We start from the raw sequence: 26953 nt of genomic DNA, 5'->3' as shown, positions 1-26953 counted from the left end.
TACAAACTCTCTGCCTGGGAAGGACAAAGGGGTTATGGTGAGTCCATCCAAATCAACAAGCCAATGAGAAAGGATCATGCCTTTGGTTGGTACCGTGTTTCCCCCTTTTTAAGACACCGTCTTATAACTTTTTTTCCTCAAAAAAACACAGGGTGGCTTACTTTAGGTGGGATGTCTTATTTTTTAATTACTGGTACGGTTTTTACGGTTCAGGACGCTGGCTCAGGGCGCTGCTGTGCTCTCTTGAGTGCTCAGCACTGCAGCAGCCACCGGTTCCGGGCAGCGGGGCAGCAGGCGTCCTTGGCCAGGCCAGGCGGAGGCCACTGGCTCAGGCGCTCCCCCCGCCGCTGCAGGGTGCTCCAAGCTCCTTGGCTGGGCCAGGCAAGGAAGAAGCAGTGAGCCCAGCGGTGGTGGCAAGCGGTGGTGGCAAGCGGAGCACGGGGATGCAGCCAGCAAGGCGGGAGCGCGATCAGCTGTTAAGCAGAGCTCTTGGCCGCATGGAGTGACTCTGTGAGTGGAGGTGCCTGTGGGGGTTGGTTTCCATGGCGCGGAAGTATGGCTTATTTTGGGGGTATGTCTTATATTTCTCAAATGCTTAAAAACCCTGCCATGGCTTACTTTATGACTATGTATTAAAAAGGGGGAAACAGGGTAGAAAAAACAATCTGGAACATATAAAGACTCTGACTATACTTCATTTCCTCAAAGCTACATATTCTTTGTTTTACTTTTGATCCATAAAAAGTTATGGGTAAGTACCCGATTATCCTGGAGCAACTAGGAAGCAGAGTAACCACCATCTAATTACTTATTCTCCATTTCTTTCACCGCCCTTCCAGTTGTTTTTAAACTCTCATTATAGATGTCATGAATTTCTACAGACTTCTCTGCAGTTCTATTTCTTTGACAGTGTATTCCCTTCAAACAGTTTGATGGAGCTGCTTGCTTTATGATATAGGCTCTCTGCAATTAAACATTGTGACATAGCACCAGATTTAGGCAACTTGGAAATATTTTGACAGATGAGAAACCTTTTCAGATTTATTTGGAAAGTAGCTACCGTGTTTCCCCTTTTTTAAGACACCGTCTTATAACTTTTTTCCCTCAAAAAAACACACAGTGGCTTATTTTCAGGGGGTGTCTTTTTTTTAAAAAAAAAGTGCTGGTACAACTGGGACCCACTGGCTCAGGATGCTCGGTGCTCTCTTCTGCACATTGCTGGGCGCGTTGTTGGCGCTGCCAGTTCCGAGCGCCTGCAGGGTGGGGTGGGGGTGGCAGTGCTTTAAACCCCCAACCCTGTAGAAAGCAATGGAAGTTATGGACTGTAACAATCCTTAAGAGGCGCAGGTCTTAAAAAACCCCTGGTATCACCCTTGAAGCACAGCCTTCCAAAGTCAGGGGGGAATAGGTCTGTTTAGACAAAGGAAAGGATCGGGGGTGATTCTGTGCCCTGGGACCCACAGAACTACTTTAAAAATCCCAACCTGGGGGGGGGGTCAAATAGTGAAGCCCCATAGCCCTGTAGCAACAGAAGGCACATTCTGAAGCACCCGAGCTGTTCGGTTCCATAAAAAATCCAGGAATTGTAAAATTAACAACAATAATGGGGGGGCACTCTATCCAAAGAGTTAAGAAGGAATGGGAAAGTGTTGAGTTATATATGGAAAAATATGGAAAGGAAAGTTAGTTAAAGATAAAAAATAAATAATTATCGCAAGGGGAAAAATAACATCATAAAGGGTAATAATATTAAATATAAAATAGACAACACAACAGAAAAAGCAAGTATATGACTAAATGAGATCGCACAGGAGTGAGGGAAGTGGGGAGAGAGGGAGGGGGGTAAGGAATGGAAGGAGGCAATGGTTGGAGGAGGGTATAGGGGGATGAATTAAAGGAAAATTAAGACTGAGAAGCGCATGGTTTTTGTTTTTTAAAGATGCAAAGGCTTGCAATCAGCCAAAGTATAGAGCCCAACTTCTAGGAGACTGCGATCTACTTGCGGATTTATAAACTGGAGGTGATCTACCCCCGTTATATTGGTGTTCAGGTCAGAGTTGTTTTTAGAGAGAGGAAATATCCCATTTTTGAGGTTAAAGTAAAAGTTCCTGACCTTTTTTTTATAATGAGGAAATGCTGCTAAAACTCCGTTCTTCATTCCACGAAGGGGAGAGGGGGCGGGGCCGGGTGCTCAAAGACAAAAGAAATGGAAAAGGAGATAGCGATCAAATCCAGCCTCGCATTCATGCAGCCGTCGGGAGAGGCAGGGGCTGCAGCCGAGTGCTGCTTCACAAACAAACGGGGGAAAGTGCTTAGAACCCAGAGAATCCAGCTGAAAAACACGAAGCAGCAACAGCAATTGCACACACACCATCCCAAGCCAGCACAGTAACCAAGTCCCAAAAGCAAGAAAGGACTCAGCAAACACTGCTGCGGCCGGCGTTGCTGCTGCTGACTCGGGGAGCTCAGTGATCTCTTCCGCACAGCGCCTATCACTATGGCTTATTTTCGGGGTACGGTTTATATTTCTCAAATGCTTAGAAATGCTGCTATGGCTTATTTTATGACTACGCCTTAAAAAGGGGGAAACACGGTAGATTCCACAAGTGGAATAATGGGGAAGTGATACATTAAATGCTGTTTTCAAGAAAAGTATCTTGTGTTCCATTATTACAATTTGGAACAAACTGGAATAAAAGTGGTTGGGTTATCCACACCCCTCTATGTGCTTTGTATTTTAACAAGAAACCTATGAGTCATAAGGGTTGTTATTATTGGGAATTAATAATTGTGAACCTCTTCCTTTATGCATAGGCAATGATTGTGCTTTAGGGATGAAGATATCCTCTTGGCCTGATAAAATGAAGATGCAAGGACTCATTCTTTCCCCTTTTAACTAGGGCTGTTTACGTCTCATGAATTTAAAGCAACACTCCCCCCCCCAAGATTTATGGGAACTGTAGTTTGTTAAGGGTATCCTGGGAATTGTAACTCTATGAAGGGTTAACTACAGTTCCAAGGATCCTTTGGTGGAAAATGTACTTCAAATATATGACGTGTATGCAGTCACCTAAACATCAATAACAAAGAGGGATTTCCTCCCGACATCCCCTTGCATATACCTGGAGAGATCCAAATATAAGGGAGTTCGTATAATACCTCCAGATCAGCAACAAAAAGAATGAGGCATAAAACAACTAAATTGTTATGCATTTTAAAGTCTTTGTGATAATTAATTTTTATGTTGTTATTTAACAATTAGGTGGGTAAGGAATGTTTAAAAGTGCCAGAAGGAGTGATATATATTACTAGTGAAGCTATTTTGGTCTGAAATCAACATTTATTTAAAGAGGAAATTCATCTACCCCATCATCACTGATGTGTTGAAGAAAAACTTGGAAGACATGTAAACAGTTGCCCTTGAATAACCTTTTTCTGTTTCTTCACATTCATGCCACAACTGACGAATCCAACTTCCTCTTTAACTAAAACAGAACCTGCCTTGCATGAATATGAATTAAGGATTTGATATATCATTTAAAATAATGACAGTCCTCTCTTGAGATGTTTGTGAGTGAAATGGACAAACTGACTTCTTGAAATGTTTTCTAAAAGGAAAATAATGTTCATTGACCCCAGAGTCCAATCACCAGACATTGTTGGTATTTCTCAAAAATGTGATTACATACAGTATGTTAGTATGTGTGGGCATGTACATGAGAAGGGAGGGAGATTGCAGAAGGGAAAACATGCATTGCTTAAACTGCAGCACAAAAAGGAATCTAGATTATGTGATCATTTTAATCACTGTGTCCTAATGCACACTTGTAACTAGCAGAGAGGAAGAGAAGAATAAGACACGAATGGAGAATTGTAAGAAAACTGAACATGCGTAGCAATTAGAACAATGCCTAGAATTAATTTTTTTGTGTGTTTTTTTTAAATGGAAAAATGTTTGCTATTTTGCAAACAAGCTCGAGTAGTCTGGAACTACAAAATTTTGTGAAAAAATTGATGCAGAGAAATTTGTGAGGTTCACTAGCTGTGTAGAATATCTTGAGGCAGAATACTACTACTATGGCAACCACCATAGCCCTCAGTAATAGTTCTGATAGTTCCATTTCCAATAATTGTATGAATGAACTTGGTTGGTAAAATAAATTGTTGCATTGCTTCCTGGTTCACTTGTCCATTACCCGCTGCCTATTTCACTTTTCCAGTGGTTTTAGTGACATTATGTGGCTCAGGACCTAATATTTTTTGGAGTGCCTCTCCCAGTCCAAACCTACTTGGACCTCTTGATCTTCATCAGGGGGCCTTTGACAGGTGCCCCCCTCCAAGGCAGGTTCAGAGGGTTGTGACAAGGGAGCTGGCATTTTCACGTGTGACTGCCGACCTGTGGAATGCACTCCCCGGTGCCTGAACTATCAGTAACACCATTCAACACCAGATAAAAACATATATTTTCTCCCATTCATTTGACTGATTAGGATAATGATGATTTTAGTGTCAAATGATGTGGTTTTCTGCTGAGGTTATTCTGCTGTTTTGTTCATGTTTGTTTTATATTTCTTTACTGCATGGTTTCTTTTTATTCTAACGCGTTGTCCTTTTTCCGATTTCATGACATCCTTAAGCTTTAAAGTTTTGTAAATTGCTTAAAGTGACTAATAAATTGAAATTATAATTAACAATTATAAGTATATGATTGCACTTAGCCTTTTCCTGAAGGCAGATTTTAGAAATTGTTAGAAAACTCCAGCTACTGATATTTGCAGTGCATAGAAATTATGATTTTATAGCTGTTCAGATGCTTCCAACCCATGCGTATAACAGAATCTGCTGGCCCTTGCCCTATAGGTACATGCCTGGCTGTGCTGCCAACCTCCAGTGGAGGGTTAGAAAAGGTTGGCTATAATGATTGAGATTCCCACTAGTGTGGACAGCTCTTTTATGTGTAGGTATCCCTTCCCAGTGGTCCACTGAGGTTGGAGCAGGGTCAGGGGGCATGCCCCCTTCCCTCTTCATTTATTAGGTATGTGCGCATGAGCATATGAACTGTTGGTGCAAGAACATATGAGCCCAGCTGGATGAGACCAAATACCCATCTAGCCCAGCATTCTCTTCTTACAGTAGCCAATCAGGTGCCTTTCAGAAGCAGACCTAAGCGCAATAGCAAACCCCCCCCCCCATTATTGATCTCCAAACTGGTAGGAGCCTAATGCACCTGATGCTAGAGATAATATAGCTATCCTGACTGACAGTCATTGATACCCTTATCTTTCATGAATTTGTTTAATTCCCTTTCAAAGTCATCCAAATTAGTGGGCAGATCTACATATTGCTGGAGTGAGTTTGCTATTTTAACTGTTCCCCGTTTGAAGAAGCACTTTCTTTGGTCTGACGCTCCTATCATTGCACTTTATTGCCACTGAAAGACAAACCATTATAGTTAAGTGCTTTTAATTGCAGTTGATTTCTATCAGAGTTAAGCTTAAAATCACTCTTGCTGAAATGAAGGGGACTTAAAGGTGCTTATTTTGGATGAGGTTGTGCTGATTTACTGATGAAAATCCTTTAAAACCAATAAAAACCTTCAGTGATTTTAAATGGGAGGGAAACAAGTAACATAAATAGGTGTTTAGGTGTGTTTGCATATTGACACTTCTGACATCAGCTGTGATGAGCTGAGTCAACATGGATCAATGGTTTCCATTTGGGGCATTTGCCTGCAATGGTGCAAGGGAGTCTTCAGTGGTGACTCATCATGTAGTGACTAATGCCAGTAGCTTCACGCCTTCAATGCACTTACTAGTGTAACATGTTAAGTGTTAGCAATATCTTTCTCTACCAGTTGCAATTCATAAATATTTTCAAGCTATCGTCAAAGTCCTTTTAAGGGCTTTCCAGTGTGCCTTCTTGAAAAATGCTGGCTATAGACACAGATGAACTAAGAGAAGAAAAGAAGAAAAGAAACACCCGGTGTTCTCTTTAACTTGCTTTCAAGTTATCATTACATTCGTTGACTCCTTATATCAATCACTGTAGTTGTTTTGCATCCTGACTAATGGGAAAAATACTTCTTGCACTTTTTTTGTCTGCCCTGCACCATTGTGCTATGAAAACTCTTCTAAGAACTTCAAGCACAGCTTTATGATCCTGGTTTCATATACACAATCATTTTTGGATGGTGAACAGTTGTGATGACTGCTGCTGAGGTTGTACGCTACAATGAATGGTCATAGTAGCTGTAGTAGTCATTGCTACACTGCATTATATAGCGGGCCAGCTGGAAGTACCTAGCATTGCCTGAGAATTCCAAGAACCCCCCCCCCCCAAATACTGAGATTTAAAAACATGATTTCTTAATTTCTCGGGGTGTGCACAACCACCCCTTGCAACCCAGATTAAACCTCAAATCTATTTAGGTTCCCTGTTCAGGGAGGCTTTTAATGTTTAATAGATTACTGTATTTTATTTTTCTGTTGGAAGCCACCCAGAGTGGTTGGGGAAACCCAGCCAGATGGGCTTGGTATAAATAATAAATTATTATTATTATTATTATTATTATTATTATTATTATTATTATTATTATATTATATAATGTTTAAGTCAGGAAGGGGGGAAGAGTTGCTGCATCTCCTTTGCCTCTCCTCCTGACGCCATTTCAGAGAGCAGTAGGGTTCAATTCTTCTGGGTGCTGCTTGACCAGTGTGTTCCATGTTTGCAACACACTAGCAAAACAGATCTCTGCAACCAGCTAGACCGCATCCTTGGCATATGACTCCTCCAGTGCTGATCCATGTGTTCAGTTTCTGGGCCAGGCCTGCTTTACCTCCTCATTCTGCTGTCCCCTCCCATATTGTTGCCCCAACATGTGCTGGTACAGGTCCCAGCTGTCCCCATGACCGTTGCCACCACTTCCTCTTCCCAGTTGTCACTTACACAGCTGCCTGCTACTCATAGGAATCGGCCTTCTGAGCGGAACCCAGCTCACTTGCCACCCACAACTGACTCCATCAGGTCAGCTGTTTAGCCCGCCATCGTACTGTAATTCAAATTGGTGTTTGGACCAAAATTCAAACCTCAATTTCAGGACCTGTCTTACCAAAGTGGGCAATGATATCTGTAGTTTGGAGTGGTGTTATCCACCATCTTGATTCAAGAGGCATCCACCTGTTTGTAAACAGACCAAAACCTGCTCCTTGTTCTTGAGAACTATCCTGCCAAATTGAGCAGTGGTATCTCCAGAGGTGTCCAAATCAGCACAGTTTAGAATGACTTGGTCCACCATCTGGACTCAAAACAGTGTCTGATGGTATCCAAATGTAAGCCAGAGCTCACTTCTCTGTCTTGGGAACTGTCATGCCAAGTTTACTGATGATATCTTGAGAAGCTTCTAAACTGCTATAGTTTGGAACATTTTGGTCTGCAGTCTTGATTCAAAATGGCATCCAAAGGTGTCCAAAAATTACAAAAGTGGCTTATCCACATGGGGAGCAGTCATGCCAATTTGGGTGGTGATATCTCAAGAGGCTCCCAGATTCATAGAGAACAGACAAACAGAAAATCACTTTCCAAATATGTAATAGAAGTAGATTATACCTTCAGAAAGAAATTTCATAATATATACAATAGCTGGAGTGATTCAATATTTGGCATTAACCTGTAAAATGGAATGGGTGAGTAACCAGTGCTCTGTATTACAGTTAGTGGTATACTGTACTGTTGGTACCGTGTTTCTCCTTTTTTAAGACGTAGGCATAATATAAGACATAGCAGGATTTCTAAGCAATTGTGCGATATAAGCCATAACCCGAAAATAAGACATAGTGATAGACCCTTCCCCCCTCCCGCCAGCAAACTCCCCCCCCCTAAAAAATCTCTCCCCATTTTGCTGTCGCTCCAAAGACACGTATTTCTTTTAAAAGCTTGTAAAAATGCACCGAAGAGCCATAGCTGCTGGTTGCTGCAGACTCGTGATTTCCCCTCCCGTTCGATTTTTTTTTTTTTAGCTAGGCTGTGTGAGTGAAGAGGAGAAAAGTGGCATTTGCGGTGGGGAGGAGATGAAACAGGAGGAAGAAAAGAGGGGCGATTGAAGACGCTGCCTTCCCCTTTAGGGAGAGACTCTGTGTGCGCGTCTCTCTCTCTCTCTCTCTCTCTCCCCTGCGTGTCTCTCTCTCTCTCTCTCTCTCTCACACACACACACACACACACACACACACACACACAGAGCCCACCTCTCGCTTCCCCCCACCTTCCCCCCTTTTAAAAACCTTTTAAAAAGTGAGGATTCTTTTTCTTTCTATTGCTTGTCTGTAGAGCTGCCCCTTTAAGGATTTTTACTGGTACCGGGATCGCTGCCGGTGGCTTCTCGCTGTTTAGGAGCTGCTAAAAGTTAACATTTTGTGGGTAAGAGAAGCAGTTAGGACCAGCAGATTATCTCACCCCGCTTTCCTGCTGGCTCAATTGCTACAATTGCTACCATTTACCATTTTAATTGCTGCTCAACTGCCTTGTTTTCTACAGTATCTCTTATCAGCCGGTAGCCTCTTTGCTATCAGTGCTACAAAGTGCTACATTGTTGGAACTTTCGCTCTTAAGTCTTGGGCTGGCTGGTAGAGATCCTTATTTGCTATACGTACTGCATCACACAGATAGATTCCATTATACTGTACTGGTTTAAATTTAAGAAGCTCCAGTGTAGCAGATTGCTATTAAGTGAGTCCCCACCTGGGAGGAGAGAGAGAGAGAGAGCAGCCCTTCGGAGGAGCTCCCTCCCTCCCTCCCTCACGAACATCCCAGGGCCGGGGAGAGAGGGCTGGGCCAGGGACGCACACACTTCCCTTCCCTCAGACTCCCTCTCACGGAGTTTGGTGGTGGCTGTTGCCCGTCCTTTTCTTTCAGTCAAGAATCCTGCCCCGCAGGGAGCCAGGGAGCAAGAGGGGCACTGCTCCTGACGTAATAAAAACAAGACATTCCCTGAAAATAAGCCACCCAGTGTTTTTTTGAGGGAAAAAAGTTATAAGACGGTGTCTTAAAATGTGAGAAACACGGTAGTAATGCTACTACTGTGTGTAAGGTGGAGTCTTTTCTTTACTGGCATATCTGACCAATAAAAAACACCATCCCCAATGTTAGTCTAAGTTCCCAGTAGTATTTTCTTGTGTCTGTGGGCACCTCAAACATAGTTATCTGGAAGTGAGAGGAACATGAGTTATATATATCTTCTTTCAATCTCTCTCTCATGGTTTGGCTTTGACTACTGCTTTATTTTAGAGATAAAATGCTTCTTTCTTTTTAGAGAATGAAAGTACTGTTTCATAACCAGTGTTTGGTGGAATTCCCCAGCCTTCTAATGAGGACTTTGGCACTGCAGTTTTATAACTATGGGAAGAACTGCCAATTTGCTGGAAACCTTGCTGCCTTAATGGCATATAGAGAATTGGACTTAAATATGCAATTTTTCCAGATGGTCGACTTCCCTTCTAGATAATCACTCTGATTTATTTGTAAAAAATTATAGTGGAATATCACATTTACTCTGCATATGTTAAGTATATAAAGTGATAACTTTTACTGAAGTAGTTTTTTGCTACAGGTAGGTAGCCGTGTTGGTCTGAGTCGAAGCAAAATAAAAAAATTCCTTCAGTAGCACCTTAAAGACCAACTAAGTTTATATTTTGGTATGAGCTTTCGTGTGCATGCACACTTCTTCAGATACACTAGAAACAGAAGTGTCAGACCCTATATATATACAGAGGGTGGTGGGGGTGGGTGGGAATGGGTGATGGGCTGATGGGAGTGGTAAACCTGTAGATGGCTGTTAATGGCTGCTGATGGCTGCAATTAGTCCTGGGCTGAGGTGCTAAAGAAAGCTTGATCATGCATAATGAGATAAGAATCTGATGTCTCTATTCATCCCAGGTGCTTCCATGGTTTTAAGCTTGGTAATGATTTCCAATTCAGCAACTTCTCTTTCCAGTCTGTTCCTGAAATTTCTCTGTAATAAAACAGCTGCTTTGAGATCTTGTATAGAATGTCCTGGGAGATTGAAGTGTTCTCCTACTGGTTTTTCAGTCTTATGGTTCCTGATGTCAGATTTATGTCCACTTATCCTTTGGCGTAGGGTTTGGCCTGTTTGTCCAATATAGAGATAGCTGAAGGGCACCGTTGGCATTTGATGGCATACACAATGTTAGAAGATGAGCAATTAAATAGTCCTGAGATGGTATGTTGGATGTTGTTGGGGCCAGTAATGATGTTGTCCGGGTGTATGTGGCAGCAAAGTTGGCATCTGGGTTTATTGCAGGCTCTGGTACCAGTGTCCATGTTAAGTCTGGTGGTTGTATTATTGTGGGTGAGGAGTTGTTTAAGATTGGGTGGCTGTCTGTAGGCAATGAAAGGTCTTCCTCCCAGAGCTTGAGAAAGGGAGCTGTCATTGTCCTGGAGAGGCTGTAGATCTCTGATGATGCGTTGTACTGTTTTAACTTGGGGGCTGTATGTGATGACTAGTGGTGTTCTGTTATTTTCTTTTTTGGGTCTGTCTTGCAGCAGGTTCTCCCTAGGTATCAGTCTGGCTCTGTTGATCTGTTGTTTAACTTCATCAGGTGGATATTTTAGTTCTAAAAAGGTTTGCTGTAGATCTCTTATAATCTCTTATAGTTTTTTGCTGTTAGAGGAACAAAGCCTTTTACTAGCTTTGTCTGGTTCAACAGCTGTGACTGTTTCTTGACAGAGACAGCCTGAGCAGTAGTCCACTGCTGGATTACTGCAATGTGTTCTGTGTCATTAACAAGACAGAGGAGGTAAGTGAATTTCTTGACTGTTGAAATCAAAAATTCCATTGATTAGACTAGACAGGGGTGAGCAAACTTTTTCAGAAGGGGGCCGGTCCACTGTCCCACAGACCTTGTGGGGGGCCGGACTATATTTTGAAAAAAAATATATGAAGGAATTCCTATGCCCCACAAATAACCCAGAGATGCATTTTAAATAAAAGCACACATTCTACTCAAGTAAAAAACACCAGGCAGGCCCCACAAATAACCCAGAGATGCATTTTAAATGAAAGGACACATTCTACTCATGTAAAAACACGCTGATTCCCGGACCATCCACGGGCCAGATTGAGAAGGAGATTGGGCCGGATCTGGACCCCGGGCCTTAGTTTGCCTACTCATGGGCTAGGAGCAAAAGAAGAGAAGGAAGCCTTGGCTAACTGAAGGACAGTTTTGCGGACTGCTATTTCTGACAGGTAGCTAGGCTGCAATCTTTTCCACACTTAGGTCTAAACCCCAATGAAAACAACAGTATTTATTTCTAAGCGAATATGCACAAGATTAGCCTGTACAACCCTGAAAGTTATTCATCCATTGGAAGGAATAGATAGCAGAATAGTTCCATGAGGCCACTAGGAATAGTGCCCAGGGTACTAGCTGGCACGATTCCAAGCCTGTAAGAAATGGTGCTAAAACAGATAAAACTTGAAAGCAGCCAATTCTTCCTGTTATAACTCAGGAAGCGGTAATTTACGGCAACTTCATATGTAATGAATTCCTACCCAAAGATCATGTCATTAAGGAAAACATCTCACAGACCACATTTTGTTAATTTGTGTTTGCGTAGAAGGAATGATTGTCTAGGGCTTTTCAAATCATGTTCTTTATGTGTGTGCACATATGACATAGTTGATGTTTGTGTGCCATCACAAGCGATGTAGTATATTTGATTTACACATGGTTTCCCAACAGTGAAGTACTGTATTCTCCCTATAGCAAGTATCATCCATGTTGCAAAGTGGTGCCTGGTCTCAAGGTTCAAGCCTTGAATATGGGATGGGTTCCATATTTTCAAAAATTGCTTCACATTTCTTTTAAAATAAGGCATGTTTCTGTTTTATGGGTTGCATAACCATAGCTAAATCCTGTTATTTCTGTGCTGAATGCAAGGCATCTTGAGTTGCAGTTACTGTATGGGTGATCAATCCCTAGCCACTTGTTGAGCCTGCCAGACCTCATATGTGTCTCCATTCTTTCTTGATGTTAAGAGGTAGGATGAAAATCAATATTGTCTTCAATAAAGAAAGGGAATTGTTGGCAATCCTATAGAAACACAGAAGAATGTATATTTCTTGGCTGTTCAAGACTTTTAATTTCTTGTTGTGAAATTTGGAAAAAGGAAGATGAGGATCACTTGCATGTTTGACCACTAATGGAAATGTTTCTTCTGGCAAGGTTGAACACTGTTATTTTAAGTCAATCCCGCACCCCACCCTCAACACTCTCACTTTTGCCATAGCTGTAAATGAGCAATATAATGGTAGTGTGTCTTGCTAGCGTTGGATCTGTTTTTCTCAGGTAGCAAGCTGTGACAAAGCACACACTTAAAAATGCTGTTGAGACGAAGCAAAAGACTTAGTTTATTTGGGGAACTGCTGTGAAAGAAAGAGAGTGAACCTCTTGCCTTGTGAAAGGTGGGATAGCTATCCTTTATCTAAGAACTGGATGGTCTAGCTCAGGCATCCCCAAACTTCGGCCCCCCAGATGTTTTGGACTACAATTCCCATCATCCCTGACCACTGGTCCTGTTAGCTAGAGATTATGGGAGGTGTAGTCCCAAAACATCTGGAGGGCCGCAGTTTGGGGATGCCTGGTCTAGCTATTGCTTCACTGTGCTTCTTTCTACAGCCTGCAGGCTGTACATAGTTGATGCTTTAAAACAGACTTATCCACTAAGGAACCCATGAAGGTGAGTTATTGTTCGAAGAAGTATTATTATTTGTTGGTTGTTTCTTTGTCCACTGGGGAGAAAGGCCCACTGGGTGCAGCATGGTTTACATTTGAGTAAGCCTTCATAGGGATGCACTATCAATCCAGTTACCAATTGATGAATTCTTCATGCAGGATATTAGTACAGTCCCTAAGATTCAGAGCAAAGCTCATTAAAGTGAAAGTTTATTACCTGCCGGCAACACCTTATATTTTGGACCAGACCATCTATGAGTGCTTTAGAATGAGATTGATGCACCTACAGATGATTGGGTCACTTGAATTCTAAAGAAAAGGAATGCTCCATTTAGCAGCTTGACCAAATTGTTGCATTTGTCTTCTGGCACATTCCTTGGTTCCCATGGTAGCATGCACTAGTCAGATTGGAGTGGAGTGAGGTCAGAGGAGGAGGTCAACATTGGCAACCCTGCAGGTGCAGGCAGGGATATAGGACCACCACCAACCAGGAGCTCTCCCGACCTTACCATTGCTTCTTTCCACCCCCATCCTAACAAGCAGAGTGCCATCATCATTGAGAGGACCCTCTGCCCCAACCACTGCTGAACCCTGGTTTGAATCCATTCCCGCAGGACACACTGATTTCGCTCAAAACAGATAGCTGGCTGAATCAACACTGACAAGGGCTAGACAGGATTGAGCCCTGCCCAAACAGGTGGTTGGTGCTCACAAAGCCGGGCATGCTAAGCCCCACCATGCCAGGACGATGTGCATGTCTTTTTGTAACTGCAGAAGCTAAGACAGCTGAGAAAGTGCTTGGCAAAGCTCTGCTTCTGCAGCTGGTTACTATTTTTGGATCAAGGTGTTGTGGCTTTCAAAAGGTGCTTCTAGTGACAGGACATGAGGTTGTCATAATCGGAATTCACTATGGTAACAAGCCACATGGGCAAAACCTATTGAAGCACTATTAAAATGTGTTCAGAGCATTCCACAGAACTGAACCAAAATGTAACGAGGTGCCTGATTTTAAGGGTGGGGGAAGAGATCTACTCCTGCTATTTCAGAGTGCAGTCTTTTCCTTAACTATCGTATGAGAGTTTTATTTTGGTTCCATTTTGATTATTCCTGTACCTCTGGGTTTAAGCAAGTCCCCCAGTTCTAAGTTAATGCCATTTGTAAATGAAAATAAACACCGAGAAGTCAGAATTAGATTATTTCCTTTGTCATTATCTCTGGCTTATGGTGATGATTTATGAAGCAGAATAAACACAGCTGGGTTTTGTTCATCTACATTAAGCCTGAGTTGCTGAGAATAGCAAAAAAATATTTCTCTGTGCTCAAATTGGGTCGACTGTGCTAGAAATATTCATAGCAGAAGCTAGATGTCTTCAAGGCGACACTTTTTATTTAGTACACATGGATGACTGGTTTGTGGTACTGAGAGGTCAATGGCAAATTTACATTATCTTCAGCTATCTTAATTCCTCTACACTTTGAACAGTGCAAGTTATTGTGCTAATAATACGTGCAGCATCTTGCCGTGCTATTTATTATCTACATGCAATTTTCTTTTTTCTTTTTCCAGACAGGCATGTAGAAAAATTGATTGTTGTCAGCTCTCCCACCTACGCATAGCTTATATGTGTCTTGCGGTGACATAAATGTTGAATCTGGCGAATAAATATATCCGAGTGAGTAAGTGTGCAAGGCTAGCTTCACATTTCTCCTAGCAATGCAGCACCCAGTTTTCAGGGGTGGTAAAAGGACCCAATAAAGCACACGTAATTTCATGTAAATATCCTTGACCCATTCTTTTCTGGGTATTACTGAAAGAGTAAAGGCACAAGCTGCAGCATGGCTCAATGGAGCAGCAAAGTCACTTCTGCATGCACTGCCCTGTTGATTACACTGGCTAGGAAAAGAAAGCTGTTTTGCTATACCAGCACCAGGACGGGTGTGGCTAATAGGCCTGGAATAGCCCCCTACTGCAACTTGTGGTTGCTGGGCCGGCTTACGATCCTTCTGTCTGAAATGACCTGTTTCAGAGCTTTATGCTGGCTACCAGCAGTAGTAATACCTCCAGCAGTAGCTTCAGCCCTCCTGAGCTTTTGGTGGATGGGGTGAGGAGTCTCCCTGCTGACGGAGCTCAGCACAGCTGGGCAGAGGAACGCCTCCACCCCACCCAAATCTCTTCAAGTATGGTGGCTCAGGGGTTGGATTGCTCAGTAAGTTTGATCAATTTCCTAACAAAGTAAAGGCAAAAATAATTGCACCCAGGTAACGCGGGTGGCGCTGTGGGTTAAACCACAGAGCCTAGGGCTTGCTGATCAGAAGGTCGGCGGTTCGAATCCCCGTGACGGGGTGAGCTCCCTTTGCTCAATCCCTGCTCCTGCCAACCTAGCAGTTGGAAAGCACGTCAAAGTGCAAGTAGATAAAGAGGGACAGCTACAGCGGGAAGGTAAACAGCATTTCCATGTGCTGCTCTGGTTCGCCAGAAGTGGCTTTGTCATGCTGGCCACATGACCTGGAAGCTGTACGCAGGCTCCCTCGGTAAATAACGCGATATGAGTGCCGCTACAGCGGGAAGGTAAACAGCATTTCCATGTGCTGCTCTGGTTCGCCAGAAGTGGCTTTGTCATGCTGGCCACATGACCTGGAAGCTGTATGCCGGCTCCCTCTGGAAATAACGCAATATGAGCGCCGCAACCCCAGAGTCAGTCATGACTGGACCTAATGGTCAGGGGTCCCTTTAGCTTTACTTTTAAGGACTGTCATACTGGAATATTGCCTTGGCAATATTCTCTGAAGGGACAATTAACACATTTCATGTTCCACCCAAATACTGTTCAGCTAGCAGACAGACAGTAGATGAACAAGGCAACTCTTAAGCATCAGAGGATCCTCGTTTAAGGGGGGGGGCAGTCCCTATGGGCAAGAAATGGTTAAACATTTGCTAGCTTCCCTAAACATTTACTACGTGCAAATGAAGTGATAACTCAGTTTCTTAGAGTTATTAGAATATCCAGGGGGGAAACGCTGGTTGCTTCTGAAACCTTGATTCACTTTCATTTGAGTTTTAAATACATTTACCTGGAAGCAGACTTCTCAATTTCATTGGAACAAATTTCTTGGGGATCCCTTTCAACTCAACAGACAAATGTTTCTTCTAAAAGTGTATGTGTTTTCATTCACCAAACCATAGTTAAGAATAACCATGGTTTGGCCAGGTTTCAGTGTCACAAGTAACCATGGCTAGTGCTCCTAGGTTTCCCTTTAGCGTCACTTAAAGTATTTGCCCTACCGCATACAGAGAATCTCGGCCCTCTCAAGTCTCCAAGGACATGCAGAGTGATGTGTAGAGCGGAACAGAGATTAGAGGAGGAACCTTAGGGTAGGGTTGAAGGTAGGGACCATCCGTCCTGGCAACTGCTCTATGGGGACAAGACTTACTGGGAAGTGTTGTTGAGTTGTGTGTCATTTCTTTGAATAAAGAGTTAACTTTTCTGACAAACTCTGCTTCCTGACCTGCATCTCGCATAAGCCAGAATAAAAAAGTGCTCACTTTGCTGCAAACCAAAATGTGAATTGGGCAAATAACAGAATGTATGTGTGCGCATAAATCAAACAATGAAACTGAAATACAACACCATATAATAAAATAATCTTTAAAAAGGCAAAAGGCAAAATAAAAAAAATAGCAACACACTTTAAAAACATCTTAAAGATCAAGGAAAGCCTGTCAAAGCAGATGATTCTTCAGTTGCCATTTGAAGTGCATCATATTTGGTGCCTCCTGTTCTGCACAAGGGAAGGCATGTTATGCCTATGATTTTCTCTCGAGCATTAGGTAATTCTAAAGAAGTTAACAACAAATGTATAAGTTACCCAGCCCTTAAACAGTTATCAGCTTGCTTTTACAGAAATTGCAGTGTAATCAAGTGACTGAGTAATAGCACCGCAGTAATTTCTGACTACAAGTTGCATAGTGCAGTTGGAAATTATAGGCATAGGGAAATTTGCAGATCACTCAGAAAACATATCTCAAACAGCCCAGAAATCATATGTAACACTCACTGAGGTGAATAGGACTGCCCATGAATGAACCTGTGGGAAACCCCCTGCCCCATTCAAACTTGGAATATTCTTCAAACAAAACTTTCCAAAGCAACAGCTTCCGTCAGCTGGACAGATTCTCATAAAATACAGTGGTACCTCAGGTTATGAACACGATCCATTCTGGGACGCAGTTCGTAACCCGAAATGGTCGTAACCCGAAGTGCCATTTTGCGCATGCGCAAAGCGCAATTTTCGTGCTTTGCGCATGCGCCGAATGTATGTGGGGTTGAAAATACTTCTGGGTTTGTGGAGTTCATAACCCGAGGTGTTCATAATCCAAGGTACGACTGTATAGATTTGGAGGTGTCAGAAGAACTGGTCTGGGAAAAAAACAACCTTCTCATATGCAACTCAAGTCTTCATGAGGATAAAATTAGGCCATAGGTTGTGCTGCTTTTGATGGGGAGGCCCAAAGTGCCAACCACAAGCTCCTTTGATCCTTGACCTTTTTGACCCTTGACTCTTTCCTATCATGGCTTGATGTCAGGATTGATAGATTACTTTCATTGTTAATGTGAGCTCGCGATGTTATTTTCTTCAGTATTTAGATTCACCTGTTTTGATCCTGGAATATGTGAGGTGGCTACACAGCAGCCTCTCCTCCCTCCCGGTTCCCTAGGTGTACACTGGGGAAGTAGCAAACTGCCCTGTATTTTCATGGTGTCTGTGTTTTGTATATAATGTGTCTATGGAAAAGATTTATTTCACTTTTGCAGTTTTAATATCCAAAATATGTAATAACCCTGCACAATCTGAAAAAGGCAGAAAGTTCATTTCATGTTGAGATTCGTTTTCTTAATACCTCAGTCTGCCAATATATATAAAACACACCCTCTTGATTAAGTGAGCCCAATAGGGTGGGTTGATGAAAGAGTGAGTTTTAGCAGAACCTTTGTGGCTCATGTTTCTTCTCTCCAAACCTCTGGAGTTATTTTAACCTATTTTCATGGTAACTTTTCACCTTTGTGTGTGTGTGAAGGACGTTGAAACAATGCAGTGAAAACATTCTGGCGCAGAGGTGTGAGTGCTGAGACAACATTTTGGATGGATTAGAGCCATACATATAGCATGTGTGCATAACTATTATTATAATGGAATTACTATTTTCTTTCTTCTTCTTCTTTTTTAAAAATGCTTTCACTGTGCGTATTTGCTTTGCAGGCTGCCAGCTGAATCTAGCTTTGCCTGATTAGTTCCATTCATTTCCCCTTATTCTCATTTTCGCTTCCCAGTTCTAATAAAAAGACAATTATGTTTGTTTCCAGGATTGCATGCATCTCTGTTTACCATTTCATTTCCCAATGCTGTTCCTGAGGGCATTACTTTGTTTCTTTGAATTGATGCTGTGGATTTCAAAGTCCATCCCCAAGTTTCTTACCTGCACATCTATTTGGGACTTTCATTTTAGGTCCTAGCATAAACCTGTCCCCCAAAACGTTGTTTTTGGTGTCCAGAGGTCCCAAAATGATTTATATGTCATGTACCACCAAAAGCAAGGCACATGATGGTACGATCTGAAGAGTATGAGGTGCATGCTTGTATTATTTGCTGCTGTAACCTTTGTAAAATGATATCACAGGAGACAAATGTGGAACAAATGAACTTTGCCCAACAGTCCTAATACTGCAGAACTCAGAATAACTACTGCTTGAAGTTTCACTTCTCTGCTAGGGTTTCCCAGCATGGCATCCATCCTTGCACCAACCTACAGAAGACTTTGGTTCTTGCTGTCTTTATACTATTTCTGACCAGCTTGCAAAGTTCCAAAGGCTTTACATTACTTGAAACATCTGTTCTTATTCTTAGGCCTGTATTGTTTGTGAACTAATGTAACCCATCACCCAAGCAATGGCCTGGGAAGTGGTTGAGAGTTCCACCATTTCTGCAGTCCTAGAAAGGCAGTAGATTCATTCAGCCTTAGAAATGGATTGAGCCTAAATGGGGTGCTGCTAATGGCTTAGTGCAGTTATGTGAAAACTCTGGCTAGGGGGCCTCAACACCTGGCCCTCGGAAATCTTTCATTTGAGCTGCTTCACACCCTCAGTGTTTTATGCCTAGCTGGAATAAATCCCTGAACTCTGACCATGCCCCTTGTTGGAGAACACTGTGTGGTGTGCGTATGTGTGGAAATTAGCAAATTGTACAAAGGCAATAGTTAAAGCTATGGTTTCCCCAGTAGTGATGTATGGAAGTGAGAGCTGGACCATAAAGAAGGCTGATCGCCAAAGAATTGATGCTTTTGAATTATGGTGTTGGAGGAGACTCTTGAGAGTCCCATGGACTGCAAGAAGATCAAACCTATCCCTTCTGAAGGAAATCAGCCCTGAGTGCTCACTGGAAGGACAGATCCTGAAGCTGAGGCTCCAATACTTTGGCCACCTCATGAGAAGAGAAGACCCCCTGGAAAAGACCCTGATGTCTCACCCCAGAGGATGAGATAGTTGGATAGTGTTCTCGAAGCTATGAACATGAGTTTGACCAAACTGCGGGAGGCAATGGAAGACAGGAGTGCCTGGCGTGCTCTGCTCCATGGGGTCATGAAGAGTCAGACATGACTAAATGACTAAACAACAACAAAGGCAATAATATATGGGCAACCCCACCATTGGCATGTTGCCCTCAAAAGAGTGCCCAGAATGGAATGCAGCCCTTCAGCTGAAAAAAAGTTTTCTACCCCTGGGTTAGTGGTTCACATATTGTGCAGGCTTTGTTTGTATCAGATACCCACGTAGAAAATAAGGACCACATTCCCATGAACCTCTTTATATGAGCCACCCCCAGTGCCCACGTTCTTGAAATACAACTTGGCAATGCTAGTTTGCCCTAGGATGCAAATTTCGTTCCTTTGATTCCTTTGATACTATCAGAACAACATGGACTAGACTCACATATTTGGAGACAGGCCACAGTCCCATGGTAATTACACACATTTTACATGTACAAGGATTAGGAGTAGAAGGGCTCAGAAATAGTTGCCTCAGCACCATGATTCTACCTAGGGTGACTTCCATTGGGAATCTCTTATTCCACCTTCTACTTCTTAAATCTTGAACAGAAGGTAACAACTGCCCTAGCAGAGTGAGAAATTTCTGTGTGTGCACCAGGGTCAGAACCAAGAATCTTGGGTTGGATGTGGGGTTGCCCTCTCTGGTGAGCTTTTGGAATTCCCACCCAGGTTCGCTTTTGGATCCACCAGGACAGGAATGGCTATAAAAGCCTTCTGGTTCAGACTGGGACTTTGCCTGAACAACAGTCTCCCTGGTTCTGCTTTGTTTCTCCACACTCCTCTGCTCTGCTTCCGTGGCTTATCTCCGTCTATGATTTTTCTAGGATGCTTGGCAGCAAGCCATGTGCCACCAGTAGCCACAGCCACCACAAAATGTTGTGTTCCGTGGGCATGGCTTATTCACAGCGGCTTTGCTCAGTCATAAACCCTCTGATCAGGCTGTGCTAATTTTTTTCCCTAAACACAGGAGCTTATTTTCAATTTCTTTTTGTACTCTCCCATGGCGCTCAGAAACACGTCTTCCTAGCTATATGAAGCTGGCAACATCAGAAGCAAAACTCTGAATATAGAAAATGTTCCAGAAACTATCAGCTCTTATTTTCATTCTACGTTCCTTGAACATTTAAAAGAAAAATGGCAAAAACAATTTCCTTCCCAACATTTTCTAAAATATTTTTTTTGCTGAGTTTGATATATTTTTGTTTCTAAAACGTGGCCTGGAGTACTTTTGTTTCAGAAAATTCTGCAGAATGTCACAATCACGGTTAAGGGCAGCTTTCATTAGATGTCTTATTAAGAAACCCATCCTACTTGAGACCCTTGGAGGGGTCAACAGGAAGCCTTGAGAACGTAAAGAGAACCAGGCTGGATCAGGCCAAAGGCCCATCTAGTCCAACATCACCCTTCCCACTTGCAGTTCCCAGCAGCTGGTGGCAGTGAACATAGCTCCTGTTCTAAAAGTCCCCAATAGACTTTGTGTTCACTGGTGTCCCTCTACCAGTTGCAATGCAACCTCTGTCTTTTTCTGAGTGGCCTGAGAAGGAGATTTCAGATGTGGCTGCCGGAAAGGCATCTTGCTGTTTGAGACAGAGCATCAAATGCTACCTTCCTCTCCTTCAAGACACTTAGTGCAAGACAAGTCAAGCAGAAGTGGCTGGATATGGGCTTAGCAGTTCTGCTACTGCTCACTTATTGTGTGAAAGTGTGACAAACAATCTTGACAGGAATTGCAAGAGAAATTTAGATCAAAGCCTAAACATGAGCAAAAACAAACGATCCTGCTTGTGTTGACTAATTAACAGTGTGCTCCATTTATGCCTTGCAATCACACATACCGCATACAAAACAAGATGGGATGTCTTTGTAAACAAGAGCAAAAATTGCACTTAGGGCTAAATAGAAACAAGTCAAGTACTTATCTTTGTCCTGTGCTCTTTTTTATATATATATAAAATGTTCCTTCATTACTATTATTTCTCATCAGTCATATTCAGATTAGTTACCTAATTTTAGTCAGGCAACCAAGTGTGTAATAATAAATGGATGAATTTAGTTGTGTTTAAATCTCCCCATTTAATTATCCTCTGCATTTGTTATTAATCTTAGATGTTTGAAGTATGATGGCAATTTCTTTTCCCCCATGGCAATTAAGGCGGCAGTGGAATTAAGGAGTTAGTGGAATGGTGAAGAACTTCAATCTATCACAGTTTGCTTCAGTGACATATAGAAGCTGCTGGCTTTAAATGTGATGAGATCCGAGGAGCAACACTTTGTGTTTTCTGAATGGGTAGAAGAAAAGTTGTCTTCTACCTTTGGTCCATTTGCCCTTTGCTGGGTGAGTTTGTCTTCTTCTCTTTGAAACTTCAGCAACACATTTCAGCAGGGCTGGAAGTTTCCTCGTTTCCTTTTGGGAATAATAACTGCAGCCCCTCATAATAAGCAGGATGGAGGATGATCCATTAGAGCGTGTGGGACACTGCCCCGCCTCATTCTGCTCTTAGGCAGCACCTACCTGCCTGCCCCCTTACTTACAACCAGACAAAGAAGTAGCAATGGCTGTCAGCTTCCGCCTTAGAGCTGCCTTTGTAGAATTCAGCAGGGAAGAGAATAGGAACAAAACCAGAATTAGTTGGCTCCACCTTTCCTTGACCTGATTATATTAATTTCAGGCCCCTGACTTCTCTCCTACCAGTCCCAACTGGCACCAGCCTTTACTGATCCTATGATACAAGTTGCAGAGTTCTTTCCAGAAGAGAGGTTCTGAGATACAACATATTTCAGATTCTGTTTAGATGTTTCCAGGAAGGCAAGACTGAGAGTGACGTCTCAGTATTTATGGGAATCTGAGACCTTCAAAAGTCCCTTAGTAGAGATGGATTGTTCTTGGGCCTTTTCATGAGATCTGTTCCATTCTGAGTATCTGTAGAGAATCAGAAAGTTGCATAGAGGTTAGCTCCATTTTGCTAATAACTCTGAACTTAAACTTCAAAAGAAGATTACATTTTTGCCAGTTCGGACCTGTTGAGTCATTGTATAGGAAGGCTTTACTTTAAGACTTGCATTCAAAAAGAACGTCAAGAATAGTTGTCTATTCAGAGTTCACTGGGGTGTATATGTGTGTGTGAAATCCCAGAAATTCCAGTTGGCACTGTTGAGCTCCATCAAAATATAAGGTTTTGTAACAGGATCCTTAGGTAGGGTGGTTAAGATCCTGGACCAGGTTGTGCATACCATTCTCGGTCAACCATTGGTGGCACTTCTAAATGAATAAAAGTCAATCTGTGGCTGCAACTTTAGTGAATATTTGAAGCAACCCTATACTGAGTTAGACTGCTGGTTCATCTATCCTAATATTGACCATTCTGTTTGGCAGTGGCTTTGGGGGTCTTGTGCAGGGGTATCTCCCAGCATCTCCTACAACTGGAGATGTTAGGGATTGAACCTGTGATCTTTTGTATGCAAAGCATTTGCTCTATCAATGTGCCATGCTTCCCTCACCTCTCCATCCCATGTTGTGACAGTTGGGAGGGCATGATGTACCTTCACATGGTCTTAAAGTGTGAAATATGTTGTGGGGGACTGATGCCAGATGGGGGAGTCAATGGAAATTGGGGGCCATCCTTTCATGACCAAGAGTGCCTTTAACTTGTGCTCTGATGTGTAGTGGTGGGAGGGAGAAGAAGAAGAAGAAGAAGAAGAAGAAGAAGAAGAAGAAGAAGAAGAAGAAGAAGAAGAAGAAGAAGAAGAGTTTGGATTTGATATCCCACTTTATCACTAACCAAAGGAGTCTCAAAGCGGCTAATATTCTCCTTTCCCTTCCTCCCCCACAACAAACACTCTGTGAGGTGAGTGGGGCTGAGAGACTTCAAAGAAGTATGGCTAGCCGAAGGTCACCCAGCAGCTGCATGTGGAGGAGTGGGGAAGCGAACCCAGTTCACCAGATTACGAGTCTACCGCTCTTAACCACTACACCACACTGGAGGACAAGTATAGTGAAACCAGCTAGGTCTCATACATCCCTTTTCAACACTTCTGTATTTTTATTAATAGCAAAATACAATGGTCCTTGATTTCATCTGTGGTCACAGAGGATGTTTGTTTTTGGAAACAAGAAAAAAGCATTTAGGTGTTCGTCATAGGTGGGGGATGCCACTAGCTATCAGGAGGTTTCCATAGGCTTTAACTAGCACACTGGTTTAATTGAATCTAGGCCTAGGCTGCATAACCTAATTGGAACCGTATCCTTTTTCCCCCTCATTTTTTTTTTTTGCTGTGTCTCTGTGTGTCTAATTCATAATTTAAAAACTCATTGGAAACTGGTAGTGGACAGTTTTTTGTTTGCATTTATCTGATTACATGAGATGTGTCTTAATTATTGAACTACTGAACATGCTTTTTGTAATATTATAATGTTGTTGTCGTTGCTTTAAATTTTAGTATGGTTTAAAATTGTTGTGAGTTGCCCAGAGGCCATTTGGTATTGCGGCAACTTTAATTAATTAGTCTTATAAATAAGGACATTTGTCGTATTTAACAATCACAAGGAGAAAAGATGAAGAATTGCTGTTGCATTTAAATAAAGGAGTTGGATTTGTTCTGAGGACCTCAGCTGCTGAACAAGCTTCTAGTAAATCTAATGCTCTCATATAATATGCTTTGGATTTAATAAAGTCATAACAAGGAAATTTTCCCTATTTCATGATGATACTCACACTGATGCAGTTCAGGGATACATCTTCATGGATTGAAGTAGCAAATCCTTTGAGAAGGGTGTTCATTTTTCAAAAAGCGATTCAAGCTCTTTTTTCTGATTTCTTTCATATGCACTTAACTTCCCTCCATCCTATTGGCTGTTGCAGGAATGTGCTGCAAAACATTTTAACAGTGGCATTCCCTAAGCCTCTTAAGAATGAGCTAAATGATGTTTACCAGTCAGACTCGTGCTGCCTTAGCTTAACTTTAAACCATGGGTGCAGTGTAATCAAGTATTTCCTTTCTTTTTTGATATGGTAAACCAAACAGCTGCCTTTTCTTCTTATTTTTCCTCCTGAGAAATTTCACATTAATTTATCCCTTGAAAAGTAGCTTCTTCTTCTTTTTGCATCCTATTTAAATTCTGATTCTATCCCAAATGACTGCTGTGGAGATAAGTACGTTCTGTATCCCACATTGCTTTGTTTAAAAGATATCTCTCTCTCTCTCTCTCTCTCTCTCTCTCTCTCTCTCTCTCTCTCTCTCTCTCTCTCTCTGTGTGTGTGTGTGTGTGTGTGAAACCAACCCAGCTTTTCTAGAAGGCCTTCTTAATGTCTTTAAATCCCTTTGCAAAATAAAGTCATAATGGGGTAGCGATGATTTTAAAAAGTCTCTCCTTTGTGGCACTGAATTTGTTCAAGCATATTTACATTTGAAACTGCTTGCTGCATGAACGTGGCATTGAAAGTAAAATGCTGAACACAGAGGCCTTCTTCCAATCACGTTGCTGAAACCTGCAGTTCCTTATGGCAGCTTTCCTCACACTCTTTTTAAAAAGCAGATCTATATCTTTTTGGCTTGGAAAATAATATGCTCCCTCAAAGTACACCCCTAGGTTATTGCCAAGGTAATCGTGTTTCCCAGGCTTCCTCCCAACCCAATTTCATGTGGTTTTTCTCCCCCCCCCCCGAAGAGATGCCTTTTTATTGTAATATTTGAAACACACACATGGAGACATACACTGTGACTGTGATCAATGCGGTACATACTGCAGGAAAATTCATTTTTTTAAATGCATAATACTCCCTTTAAAAAAAGAGAGTGAGTGTTTAGGTTGGCGGTTCGAATCCCCGCGATGGGGTGAGCTCCCGTTGTTCGGTCCCAGCTCCTGCCCACCTAGCAGTTCGAAAGCACGTCAAAGTGCAAGTAGATAAATGGGTACCGCTCCGGCGGGAAGGTGAACAGTGTTTCTGTGTGCTGCTCTGGTTCGCCAGAAGTAGCTTAATCATACTGGCCACATGACCCAGAAGCTGTCTGCGGACAAACGCCAGCTCCCTCGGCTTATAGAGCGAGATGAGCGCTGCAACCCCAGAGTCGTCCATGACTGGACCTAATGGTCAGGGGTACCTCTACCTTTATGGTCTTAGCAGTGTAGTGTACCATTTTTGCTGCATTGAAGTCCAGCATCCAGGCTCTCCTGGGCTTGTAGCATCATCTCCTGCATTAGGAAATTCGAAACTAATTGTTCTATGCATTGAATATGAATGCTGTAAGTTGGTGTCACTGTGGAAATCCTATATGGGGGGGGGGGGAGTCTATCGGAGTGCCTTGGAAAAGCTGCATGACTCTAAGGCTCCATCCTGCAGTATATACTGAAAACAGTATCGATAGTCACGGCTTCCCCAGAGACCCCCAAATTTACTGTTAAACTACTCTGGGAACTGCAGCTTTGTGAGGGGGGGTGGAAATCTCTGACAACTCGCAGCACTTTAAACAAATTGCAGCTCCCAGGATTCTTTGGCAGAAACCATGACTGTTTAAAGCGGTATAATGCCACTTTAACTGTCTGGTGCAGAAGGGACCTAAGATGATTATACTGTATATAACACTAAGGTCTTGCATCGAATGCAACTGATATATAGAAAATACTCTATGACCTGAAAAAAGAGGCAATGCATGTACTTTCGTAAGCAAAGAAAATATTTGATTATATATATATATAAATATATATATATATATATATATATATATATATATATGAAGAACATATATTAGCATGCAGTACCTTGGGGCAGTTTGCAGCTTGACCCTAGATGGTTGCTGCCAGAGTAGACAGTACCGGGCTAGGTGGACAAGTAGTTTGACTTGGTATAAAGTTAAACAGTGCCATTTTTCTAGAAAAAGAGGTCCAGAACTCATGATGAACACCTCCCCTGTTCTCTTATAATGGCAATGGTGCCCATCTGAGAGCGGCCAGAACTGAGTTCAGGTGAGTTCTGGCTGATAAAAAGCCCTGGATATAAGGCAGCTTCCTGCACTCCTGACTTTTTTCTGGAACTTGCAAGGTATTCACTGACATAATGGAATTGTACATAGGCCCTTTCCCAGGAATGTTGGGGGGCACTGAGACCCGTGGCTTTAGTGTATCAGAATGTCAGAGCTCATAAAACCAATTGACTTTTTTTTAGGGCTATAAGCTGCGCAGTTACACGTACATAATGCCAGTGAAGGACAAGGAAAGCTGTAGCTGTTCCATTTGTTTCCCTGGAACAAGCCCTAGAGTGCTTCGATTGTCTGGCAGATTTGTAACTTCTAATCCACTGATAAAAGAGGCTGGCCATTATATTAAGTAAATGATAAAGAACTAGCTTGCCAACTTCCAAAGGTAATGATTTTAGGCTTTAAGAAATCTGGAGCATAAAAAGCTAACTCTTGGGTATTAGCCAATCCTGAAATGCCATTCATTGCACCCACCCACCCACCCACCCACACCAGTCCCCTTAGCCCCACTTTCAGTCATATTCCTAGGGCAGTTTACAAAAATATCCCCTCTCATACTGTCTCATTTTAGAACATCCTGCTATATTTCCTGGCTCAGCAGGCTGCACGTTGCTAATTGTGTGCAACATTT

General features: G+C 42.4%; 1 protein-coding gene across 1 annotated transcript in view; it reads left to right on the top strand.

The window, feature by feature from the left end:
• Positions 1-26953, top strand: part of HDAC9 (histone deacetylase 9) — a 450375-nt gene that overhangs the window by 70246 nt on the left and 353176 nt on the right. The gene's annotated exons all lie outside the window — the stretch shown is intronic.

The sequence above is a fragment of the Zootoca vivipara genome, chromosome 11 (genome assembly GCF_965207765.1).
Source record: "Zootoca vivipara chromosome 11, rZooViv2.hap1.1, whole genome shotgun sequence".
Classification (NCBI taxonomy): Eukaryota; Metazoa; Chordata; class Lepidosauria; order Squamata; family Lacertidae; genus Zootoca; species Zootoca vivipara.
The sequence above is the reverse complement of the archived record's forward strand: the minus strand, read 5'-3'. Positions and strand labels throughout refer to the sequence as shown.